This window comes from Macrobrachium nipponense, chromosome 7 (genome assembly GCF_015104395.2).
Source record: "Macrobrachium nipponense isolate FS-2020 chromosome 7, ASM1510439v2, whole genome shotgun sequence".
NCBI classification, from domain to species: Eukaryota; Metazoa; Arthropoda; class Malacostraca; order Decapoda; family Palaemonidae; genus Macrobrachium; species Macrobrachium nipponense.
Genome location: NC_061109.1, coordinates 55,522,280 through 55,533,864, shown reverse-complemented (window position 1 = coordinate 55,533,864; position 11,585 = coordinate 55,522,280). Strand labels below are relative to the sequence as shown.

At 33.2% G+C, this 11,585-nt stretch overlaps 1 long non-coding RNA gene across 2 annotated transcripts in view; it reads right to left on the bottom strand.

Annotated features, from left to right (window-relative positions):
• Window positions 1-8,205: 8,205 nt before the first annotated feature.
• LOC135217040 (uncharacterized) overlaps window positions 8,206-11,585 on the bottom strand; it is a 218,198-nt gene continuing 214,818 nt past the window's right edge. Inside the window, exon 4 of one of the 2 annotated variants that reach the window (XR_010315012.1) lies at window positions 8,206-8,943. This is a non-coding gene — a long non-coding RNA (uncharacterized LOC135217040). The remainder of the gene's footprint in view (window positions 8,944-11,585) is intronic. The other variant, XR_010315011.1, reaches the window with a different exon arrangement.

Here is an 11,585-nt window from a genome sequence, read left to right as displayed (position 1 = left end):
GTCTTCCCACCCAAATCTTCTCACATCTGTCTACGTTTTTTATTTGGACTCCCCTTTTAAACTTGTCTTGGAAAATTACGTACTATTATGTTGCTAGAATTTTCCCGGAGAAATATTTTTTGCTTCGTAAGTTTTGTCCTTCTCATTCACCTGATGTTTCTCCTTTTGCTTTTACTCATGAAGTGGGGCGTGTCAAATGTCTTTAATAATAGCGGTATAGGAGCCTCTTGGCTTTTTCCCATTTAATTATCGTTTGCTTGAAATCGATAACGTTGATTCTATTCTGTACCGATTATCACCTGATGTTTCTTCGTTTGCTTTTACTCATGAAGTGGAGCGTGTCAAATGTCTTTAATGATAGCGGTATATGAGCCTCTTGGCTTTTTCCCATTTAATTATCTTTTGCTCGAAATCGATAACGTTGATACTATTCTGTACCGATTATCACCTGATGTTTCTTCGTTTGCTTTTACTCATAAAGTGGGTCGTGTCAAATGTCTTTAATGATAGCGGTATAGGAGCCTCTTGGCTTTTTCCCCATTTAATTATCTTTGCTCGAAATCGATAACGTTGATTCTATTCTGTACCGATTATCACCTGATGTTTCTCCGTTTGCTTTACTCATGAAGTGGAGGCGTGTCAAAATGTCTTAATGGTAGCGGTACAAGGAGCCTCTTGGCTTTTCCCATTAGAATTATCTTTTGCTTGAAATCGATAACGTTGATTCTATTGATTGAAAAAGAAACCCACAAAGTCAATTTGTAACTTGTTTACTTCTAAGTATTTACATTTAGTTTTACTCCACACTCGAGTACTTTCAGGCCCTCTGTGGCCCATTCTCAAGAGATGTTTGGGATGTTAGCCTGGGTGCAAGGCCCAGCAGTCTTCTGGAACTTCTTCTTTCGTTGTGCTGTCATTTATGCGATGGCTGTTCTGGTGGTTTTCTTGAGAGTTGCCAATCCCCTCTTGTCGCTCTGATATCCTGAGCTGATGGTCAATGGGATTCACCCTTGTGGTAAGGGTGTGGTCTCCGAAAGTCTGTGTTGGGCAGGAAACTAATTTCCAGGTCAGCAGGGTCAATCTTAGCTTCTTTTTAATATCAAAGCTCGGCTTATGGGATCTTCTGAGGTAAAATCTTTGTTTCCTTCAATTACTTTAATCTCTCTGATAAAGTGCACCTTCTACTACCCTCCGTGACTAATTTTGGTTGCTTTTGTATATAAGCCTACTGTTTTTGAAATCCATCCTATGGTCATTTTCCCACAATGTCTAGCTATAGCACTCCCCTGAGAGTTAAAGCTGTACTGCCCTTCTATGTTCTTGGACTCTAGTCCTTATTCCCCTACCTGATTCCCCCACATATCTGTCTCCACAATTATTGCAATTGATTATGTATACCCCCCGCTACATCATCTGTATTACTGTCTTCTCCTTCCAATTTATTTTTACATACTTTGTTTTTTTAAGGTATTATCAAAGGTATATACAAATTTATATGACTTTCTTTCATTTTTGAAGTGATTTGTTTCCATTTTAGGCATAAAAGGGAGGGCAACTATTTTCTTGTTTTCTTTATTCCATGTACTCTCTACATTCGCTCTGTAAAATATTTTTCTAGCGTTTGTTGAGTGCCCTTTTTCTGAACCATCCGGGTATGCTAATGCATCAAAGCTTTTATCGATGTAATTTATTTCTTGCTCTATCTTGCAAGGGGTCAAAAAACGTTCTCATTGCCCTAAGAAATAAACCTGATTTAGAACCCCTATTTTTAAATCATGACTAAATGAAAAGAGAAGAAATGAATATATGAGTTTGTATGTGTGGGCTTTCTATATGTGCTGAATTCATATCCTGTTTCTTTTCTTTCTATGATTCTATTAGTACCGATTATAGTGGCATTTCCTTTGAGGTCACCGTTCTACTATGCTGAGATGAGCTCGTTGGACTTACAAGTCATCACTGCTGCAGTTATTACTCGTAAAGTTCAGTCATCAGACTGCTCGTTTCGATAGTTCTTTCTTTCCCTCCCCTGCTCAATTGGGTATCGTTTTCATGCATCCATTTTCCATGGTTCTCATAATCCTCCAGCTTTCAGAAGTTAAGCCAGTAGCTTTTCTCGGTGTAAGGCCTCCATCATCCCCTGTTAGGCATTAGGCTGCCAGGCTTATGTGTCAATAGTGCCTGGTAAACGTTCTTTTTATGTAGCTCTTTGTATCCAGATTGCAGCCTACGCTTTTTGGAATTGTTAAATTGATTTTTACATAATAAATAAGACACCTACGTATACTCTTATTAAATGTTTGTATTTCTGATGTACCGATGTACATTTGATTTTCTTACTATAAGTGAGTGTTTGGAAATAGATCTACTTTTCATTACTATTAAAAGGTTTCAATGATCGGAAGTAATTCGTAAATTCCTTCTGATTTCAAATCATTTGTAAAATAAATGACTTACATTTTACGTTTTCTTTCCCTTTTTTCATCGTAACTGGCATTCAGAGCCAGGTTTTCATTATTTCACACTATTTTGACGTATTGCTCTGGACGTAAGAAAAGCAAAAGGACTTAAGCTCTAAACCAGTTTCATATATATAGTGTATAGCTAATCAGCCGTTGCTTTGATGTCCTGTATTACCAGGTCAAGGGGTTGGAAAGGCCTGGCAGCAACTCATTTTGAACAGGTCGTGAATTTTATTTGTTTCGAAAACACCGGCTACCGTAAAGGAGTTAATTAACGGTAGGTATCTCAGCAAAATATTCGTAAACCAATTACAGCTTAGCTATAGACATTAAAAATAACAAAGATTTTCCCCACATCTTAGTGTCAACGTGCAGAAAGGCTGAGGCTGAAAACCATAGTATATTTTGTAGGTTACCATTATATATTTATATATATGATAGTAACCTCACTTTATTTTCAACGAGAGAATTTTTAGACAAGTAGATTGTGTCTGTATGGGACCCCCTTTAGGTCCCATTGTGGCCAATGCCTTCATGTGCTCTCTCGAAGAACAACTGCTCGAAAGGTGTCCGTAACCTGTCGTCCTCTCTTCTATAGAGGTTATATAGATGACTTATTCCTTTATTTAGATCTAGGACGGGTGTAGAAAATTCCTTAGAATACATTGATAGCTTACACCCAAATATACAGTTCACAATTGAACACGAACACGATAATAAACTTCCATTTTCAGAGATTTTAATCACTCTAACTCCTCAAGGTTTTAGTACCTATTGAGAACAAGAATAGTTGAATGTTCTCAGTACAAACTGAATATTTTGACAAAGTACGGTGTCTCTATAGTTATCCCATTCATTCAGGTCACCTTACTTTGGTGCCTAAGTATTACTTCCAATTATCAGCCAATGGCTGTTTCCTTATTCCAGATTCTTTCAAAACGTCTATTCTAAATCTTTTAAATCTGGCAAAATGCGCTGACAATGGTTGATGTATAATAATTGGATGAATGTAATATGGCCGGGTAGCAAGCGTGTTTCATAGAATTACCTGGTGATCCGATTGAAGGCTTATTTAATAACCCAATTATATGCTCTGTCTGTTTATAATACCGTCGAGTGGAGAGGCTACCATGATGAATACGTTCCAGGTCCAAAAGTAAACAGCAGGGTGCTTTAATCATCCCTTTGAAGTGGGTTTCGGATGCATGTTATTTCATGCTGAACGTTTTCTTTTATGTATTTTCAAATATTTCAGCGCGACCTGGAACAAATTACACAAAGTATAACTAGAAGTATTTAATTATCAGCATTTATAAAGACTGGAGTCCACTTAAATCTTGGAATTGATAAAATTACTCTGTGAAACTTTATGGCGAGGTTAAAAGAACAGTCATCAATATCTTATTATTCCGAGAGAACATCTCCACTATTATTTTCTTGGCATCAGTTAAGTGGTTTTTGGGACCTTTCAAAGCACAATAAGTTGACGAGAGCAGTATTGCAATTCACTAGTTCCTATGGCTTTTTTTCATACGTTAAATTACCGTAAATATCTAAGGACCTTGAAACTGTTTAAGCTGGCTGTATTCGATGCTATTTTTTCTTTCGATTTACTATTTTGGCGAAATCTAGCACTGAAAATTCCAATTTCCAACGTGTTGTTTGTTTCTCACGCTAGTTCAAGATACTTCAAGTTTCACGGTCGCGACTTTGGGTCATTATATGCCTACTCTTTCTTTTTTTGCTGAATATTACGATGTCTGTTTACATTATTGCATTACATCTCGCATACCGTGTACGCCCATTCTCTCATGCTATATCTTACGTGCAATTTTCATACGAGATGGCATTCGAAGATCACGAGGAATGCTGAGTATTTGAATGTTACTCTGTGACATTTAAAATCGTCAAGATTGCTTGCTATTATAAAATGCATTTGAAGGAATTTCATGTTAAGAAATTTGTTTCTCGTGCTTGCTTACTTCAGTATCAGTCTTTTTTTCATAGCTTATCTCACCATAACTGAACTACATCTTGTGATTCCCGTTTATTCTTTCAAAACAACTTTCAGTGCGAACTAGTCGTGGATTTTCTGTGCATTTGGGTTGAAAGAAACAAGACGTTACCAAATATGATTACCAACGAAATATATGTGGTTCGTTGTTAATCGCAATTGAAAGATGTAGGAGATATTTGTAGTCTTCAACAGTTTTCCCAGGTTTGAGATTGATCAGAGATTGACACGGATTTATTATCCGCCGAAAGGAAGTTGGAAGTTGAAATGAATATATATCGACTCGGGTCTTTGGGGGTACTTATGGGGCGCCGGTGAAAGTTGGTTCACAAACTATGGAAGTTTGGAAAAAGAATTTATAAGATAGTTTTACAACTATCGGACAGAAAGTTATTTGCGGTAAAGATTCATAGCAATAATAAAGTAATAAAGTATATATATATATATATATATATATATATATATATATATATATATATATATATGTGTGTGTGTGTGTGTGTGTGTGTGTGTGTGTGTGTGTATATATATATATATATATATATATATATATATATATATATATATATATATATATATATGTAAATTAGAAATTCAGTAATTATGTAAGACTCCCAAAATTATTTGGGAACTGCTGCTAAAAATCTGCTCCGAGTATGAATTAGTTTTACATACAGAATGATGCTTTCCATTATATCATCCGTCTTTATATCTGTCAAATCGTATGATGTTTATTTTGTCACAAAAATTAAACTAGCCAGTATTTTTTCTACTATGTTAATAGTAATAAAATGGCTCTAACACGTTTTTTATTGCTAACCGGAATTAAGAATGGCTCTCTATCTGTTGTAAGCTACAAAGGGACAAATTAACAAAAAATTTCCAGTATAAATCACCTCTGTCATGGTGAGTGGTGAGCAGTAACAAAAGATTCATTATTTACTGTGTCTGGAATTTAAATTTCGATTTGACGCATAACGCAGATTTTGGGTTTACCTTTTGATTTCAGTAATGCTGTCTTTCGTCGGCACCATTATTTTAACATTAAAAGTAACTCATTGATGAGCTCATGTTCAGGTGGTTGTAATAAACCCCAAATAACTGCATGATACTGAAATTCTAAAGTGTCGGAGGTTGAAGTACCACCGACACTAATTAGCAAGGGACATACATACTTCGGTTTGTTATTCTTGAGGAGTGAATGACAATTTCCCTCTGCACGAATGTATTGGTTTTTATTGGGTTTGAAAACCTATCTTGATAAATGACATTGGATGGAAGTATGTGCCTTTTGGAATAGTTTATAAATGCAGACTACATACGGAAGCATTTCCCTATTTGGTTATTTGTAATTTAAAAGATAATTCAAGCAGATTTATTCGTATTTTTAAGTAGCTTCCAGTACGGAGGGTAAAGACAGCATTTGTGTTGCATAGAATCATTTCAGTCGATTAGCTATCGAGTCTCAAAGTCTGTCTACAAACATATGTATCCATATTAAGTTAAAGTTTTATTCACTGACTGTTCTACTTAGCTTCGATAATACCTTAATTTCAAACATATTTTCTTATCAGCTAAGCATGTACGCACGCGTAATTTTGTATTATTGTATTTAGCTAGTGTTTTTGTATGTAGTGCCTTTCTGTAGCATAAATGATTTTGATTTTTTTTTCACAGGTATGTGATATTGGTTCGGAGTTGTAAGTTCAATTTGGTGTTTGCATGTGCCAGTTTTATGTTTGCACAATGTATGATAGAGTTTATATATATATATAGATATATATTATATATATATATATAGATATATCTATATATATATATATTATATCGATATAGATATAGATATAGATATAGATATATATATAGATAGAGAGATATAGATATAGATAGATATAGATGTAGATGTAGATGTAGATGTAGAATGTAGATATATCCGGGAGAATAGTTTAGAGGCTAAACGATATCCCTTACATATGATTCGCTCACAGATGTATCTTATTTTTGGGGGAGATGACTTTGAAATCAAGGATAGTACGTTAGAAGTGAGCTTGTGTGGATCACATTGTTAAAAGCTTAATCTTCCTTTGATAGCTCGGTGTCGAAAAGCCTTTCATACTAGTGAGGAGATAAACATCACTTTCAGGCACCTCTGTACTTGGGTGGGAGTGTGGTATCCTTTCACTTGATAGCTTACTTATGGTAGAACTTTGAATCATCCTTTATCGGTGGAATCTCATCAAGTTTGGGGATTATTGTTTAGCCAGAAATTTTAATTTATATTATTGTATAAAATATATCGAAGTTTTCAATGCTGGCTTTATTTTACAGCCTATGTCGGAGCAGTATAGCCAACCATCCTTGTTTAGTTTCAATTTTGAACAATTTTTTAGTCTCATTAGTCATGAATATCTTCGCATTATTCCTGAATTATTTTACTCGACTGCGCATTCCTACTATTTCACTCTACTGCTCTGTCTTAACTTACAGTTGTTTCTGAAGAATACGTACATATCCACCTTCTAAACACACTATACCGTTTTGATTTTGTACCCAATCGTCTGTCGTTCCGTAAAAGAGAGTAAAAATTCCCTTGTAAATGTCATCTATCAGTGTAACTTTATGACAGAATTTAGAATAGATAATGATTAGTAATGGTTTCTTACCAAAAAAGATGTGTTCATGTTAGAAATTGAATCTGTATCCAATCCTCCATTGTCGACAAGGCTAAGTCCCAAAGACCAGGTTGTTACCTTAGTCGAAAATGGACAATATTTGAAACTTTTTATTATATTTTTAATTGAAATACCTACCATTCCAGGGTGAGCTAACATCTCATACCTTGGTTGGTCCTTTATGAATGCCTTGTTGTTCAATCAAAGCGTTTCTTGTTATTCACAAGCCCTACTTTGAACATTTTCCCTAGTTGAATGTAATCCTGTCCTCTCATGCAGTGATTTTATCGACATTGCCGACGCCTTAGACATTTTACTGCGAGCTTCTAGAGACGATGCCATAAAAAAAACCGCCTGTAATATGTAAAGCTCTCTGTCATCAGGGAAAGTCCATTAAATGTCGAGTTTAACATATTATAGATTTACATCATATCTTTGATATATCACGAGGTATTTTCAGCATTAGATATTTTTCGACTTATATGTTGCATTTATAATTGCAATATGAAGTTAGAATGTATATTCAAATCTCGTATTTCCCAATGGAAACCTTTCCCTCATCCGTATTTCCATAAAACTTGTTTTGAATTTTGATATTGTTGCAATAAACGATGTGCCTATTTTCAACCCATATTTTTCGCACCGTATTTTTGTAGAATTCGTAGGTAAGGGATATTAGTATATATCTGAGACCAGCTGTGAATGATTTTGAGCGTTTTATTCACTAGGGCTTATGGTTTTCGATGTTTTTGTTCTTGACAGTTGAAGCAATAATGATGATAATTTTTTTATAAGTAAAGGGGCAGAAATATCCGGAACAAACGCGAAGCATGTTGTTTGTTTTGCATATTGGTTTAGGGCAAGAATTATTAATGCGATTGTTATTTGTATTTTAATAGATATTCTTATTATAAAAAGTATACACTGGACAAGGTACATCTACAATCGTGTGTACTCTATCAGTCAGTTGTGCTGAGTTGTTCACTTCTAGATTTTTAATTTGTCGTAAGGTTAGGATAACACAAAACGAGCGCTACAAAATCTGTGGTTTATTAGAACTCAAATACAAATTAAGCATAAAATATTTTTATAATACAACATTGAACATATATTTATATACACATGCACATATACATACATCATACATATATATATGTATGTATATATATATTGAAATTAATGTTAATTATAAGAAAAAACTCTTTTTGTCTTGTCTCAGTCATTTATAGACATGGAAGTTAGAACTTCTGAAAAAGGGGTTGTTATTGAATAGTAATAGCATTTGTAATTTAATGGGATAATAGCATCCAGTATTAGAAATACAATATAAACTTTTTTTCTCATGCATTTGCAACAGGATGTGTAATAGAAATTTTGTTTGTAGCCTTTTTACCTTGGATTCTGGAGTACATGGTTTAATTTGAACATACGTACTCTCTATGAGAATCTTTATTTTCTTGGGGATGAAATTTGATTTCCTTTTGTAAATTCAAAATTAATCCTTACGGGACGGTAGAAAACAATTATTAAAATTATGCTTCTTCGAATGCGTATTATCTGCCTGATATTGTGTATGTTACAGATGTGAGAAATAAACATTGATATACAATGTTTTGAAAGGATACCTTATGATGGGCTTCGTGCTATCCACGCACCATACGATATCAAATGATATTCACACCAGGCGACACCGACTTGAGGGTGGACTGAGGGTCTGGTAACCAGTAGGTGGTACTCGCTCTGCCTTCTTCAGTTTAAATCAGCTTCTTTTCTCATTCCCTGAGGCTCTTCCTACCTGTATATTAGAAGAAAAGAGCAGGTATTAGTATTAGTTCGTCTTATAGGAAACTGTGTATGCTTATTGCTTGTGAATTGGGAAAAGGCATATAATTATCTTTCTTATAATATATGCAAACCTTATAAGGATGTAAATGATAAATGATGTTAACAGAAAATTTTTTCTTTAATACTTAATCTAATAATAAGGAATGCTGTGTAGTCTTACATTTAGATTGGTTGAAAGGATGATGAGCAATTGTATTAACTTTTTGACAAAGAGAAAGGCATAAATCCTTGATAATTATATATATATATATATATATATATATATATATATATATATATATATATATATACTATATGTACCATATATATGTATGTATATATACATATATATAAATGTATGGTATATATATATATATTATATATTATATTGTGTATAAATACTATATCATATATAGATCTATGTATGCGTGTATGTATATATATATATATATATATATATATATATATATATATATATATATGTGTGTGTGTGTGTGTGTGTGTGTGTGTGTATGGTGTGTATAATATTATATATATATATATATATATATATATATATATATATATATATATGTATGCATATATATATATATCATATATATATATATATATAATATTATTATTATATATATGCGTGTGTTTGAGTTTTTCGACGGAGTTTGCAAACACAGACTCATATTTCTTTCAGTTTACATACTTGTTAATATTTCCCGTTATCTACGTATCTTCGTTTCAACTTACCTGAATACAATAGATTGCACCAAACTTGTTATATATTTATAGATCGACTTTTATAGTAAATTTGTTACCACAATTTACATCTAGTCAAAAAGAAGGTTTCTTCATTACTAGCCGCATATGGTAGCAGCTGCTAATATGAGCGGGGAAATTTTATGGTGATTTAACCATGATTAAACTAGTGATAATTATCGGCCGTTCAGCGAATCCTTGAGCCACCATATAGATAATTCCTGGATAACTGGTTAAAGAGCCATTTTAATGTAATTAAAATAAATTACTTCAGCAACTGATGAAGATTCTCCATCTCTCTCTCTCTCTCTCTCTCTCTCTGTTTGTGTGTGTGTGTTTTTTTTTTTTTTTTTTTTTTAGTGCAACGGGTATCGTTATTATCCAGAATGCGTACAATACTATGTTGTTACGAAGAACAGTCATCGAAAGGATTGTACTGGATAAAATGGTACAAGGTAATTATGTTGACTTCGTATAAGGTGTAAGTGGGAGCCACGAATCAGTTTATTATGTCAGTTTGATGTTCCCCTTGTTTTATATTTTTATATCTTCCTCTTGTGTACACCATTTGATATTTCAGCTATCAACGAAAACAGTGATAGAGTGATGAATGAAGAAATACTTGTTAAATTATTTAATAGTTATGGGGTTTATAGGTACCAAATCGTATTGTCATACATTGTTTTTTTTATAATTTTTAATGTAAAAAAAAAAGTTAAGTTTTGTCTAAAAATTACAATGTAGGAATATTTTCCCATAATGCAGTGAAACAATGCGTGATGCCCAAAAGTGAATAACTACTAATATTGATGAAAAAAGCAAGATTAGGGATTTACGCTGGCTATGATGATTTTTTTTTTACCTGTTTTTTCCCACATTTATCTGGTAGTGCTATTGAAATTTCTCTCGGCAAATACTCTTATCATGATTTAGGCTTGTCTCTGTTTTTCTTATAGTTATTATAAAGTTGAGTTGTAATTTTGTTATGCTGATTAATGAAAAACAACAACAAGTGAAGAATTTGAGAAATTAAGAAGGCAGTATGGCTATTACATTTACATATGTAACTGGTGAAAATGACCAGTAGATTCTACATCTATATATATGTATATATATATATTATATATATATATATATATATATATATATATATGCTTAACAAAAAATCACAGTAGATGCAAGTGACTTCATAAATAAGCGAATACCACGGGAAATAATAGTCAGGAATCCAAGCGCTTTCGTCTTTATTCAGACATCGTCAAGGAGCTACTCAGTACTCCTTGACGATGTCTGAATAAAGACGAAAGCGCTTGGATTCCTGACTATTATTTCCCGTGGTATTCGCTTATATATATATATATATATATATATATATATATATATATATATATATATATATATATATATATAGATATATATATATTTTATTATAGTTCTCAGCACGATTTTGGACTATTGTTTGTCAAGAAAAAGGCCGTCCTGTCTAGGTTTATTTCTGATTTTGTAAATGAAAAGGTATATATCACGAAAGTACTCTGCCTCATTCGTATCCAATTAATTTTTCAAATATTGGAGTAACGTGGTGATATTTTTGGCCACCTCTATGGTGACTTCTTTGGCAAAATTTTTGTTTTTGTATTTATTCTTTCCATTTGGGTTTTGGGTTTTACTTACTGGGACCCCAGACCCGATTGTACAGCATGACTCGACAGTCTGACTCAAATCTATCACGCAAGATGTTAAGATATAGGAGTACCATTACCTTTTTGCATAGTTCATCAGTACGCATCACAATGGTAAAATCCATGAAAACTCCAAGTTTTTTAACTCTGTGCCGGGACAAGTAGTATTTAAGGAACAGCA